Source organism: Halyomorpha halys, unplaced genomic scaffold (genome assembly GCF_000696795.3).
Source record: "Halyomorpha halys isolate HHAL.00 unplaced genomic scaffold, Hhal_1.1 Scaffold813.1, whole genome shotgun sequence".
Classification (NCBI taxonomy): domain Eukaryota; kingdom Metazoa; phylum Arthropoda; class Insecta; order Hemiptera; family Pentatomidae; genus Halyomorpha; species Halyomorpha halys.
The window spans coordinates 318,497-319,325 of record NW_027113046.1 but is presented as its reverse complement, the minus strand read 5'-3'; positions in this window follow the sequence as shown (position 1 = coordinate 319,325).

The window sequence follows — 829 nt, the reverse complement described above, 5'->3', positions numbered from 1 at the left end:
AGCTTGGTTAGCACAAATTCAGTGCATCAAAGTGTGGTGGAGGAGCTTGGTTAGCACAAATTTTGTACTCGGTGGGTTCAGAAAATCCTAACGGAAGAAATAGAGACTGGCTGCAGCACTGACCTTTCTCCAAGAATATAACACAAATGGTAATGCAGTTCTGGATCGTATCGTAACTAGGGACGAGACTTGGGTGAAGCATATCAACTGTGAAACAAAACAGCAGTCGATGGAATTGGCGCACACCCAAGAAACCACGAAAGTGTTTGCAAAAGCAGTCAGCCAGAAAGATCATGGCTACTTTGTTTTGGGACTCCAAGGGAGTGCTTCTCGTCGATTTTCTGGAACGTGAAGCAACAATAAACTCAGAAAGGAATTGTGAAACACTAAGAAAGTTACGGCCCACCATACAAATTAAGCGTCAGGGAAAACTAAGTACCAAGGTGTTCTTTTTTCACAACGCACGTTCAATCGGGTACACTTGGATGGTAGGTGTTTGACCATCCACCATACAGCCTGGATTTGGTGCCGAGCGATTACCACCTCTTCCCAGCGATGAAAAAATGGCTCGGTACACAACCCTTTTATACTGATGCTGAACTGCATGCCGGTGTAAAGCAGTAGTTGAAATCGCTGGCGGCAGATTTCTACAGAGAGGGCATTGAAAAACTTGTGCTATAGAATAATAAATGTCTCACTTTGAATGGTGATTATGTAGAAAAATAGCTTAAGAGTGTACCTTTCAAATGTATATAATAAACTTTGAGTTTTTCAATTTGTCAATTGTTAATTTCAAAACATCTATTACTTTCTGGACAGCCCTCCTATA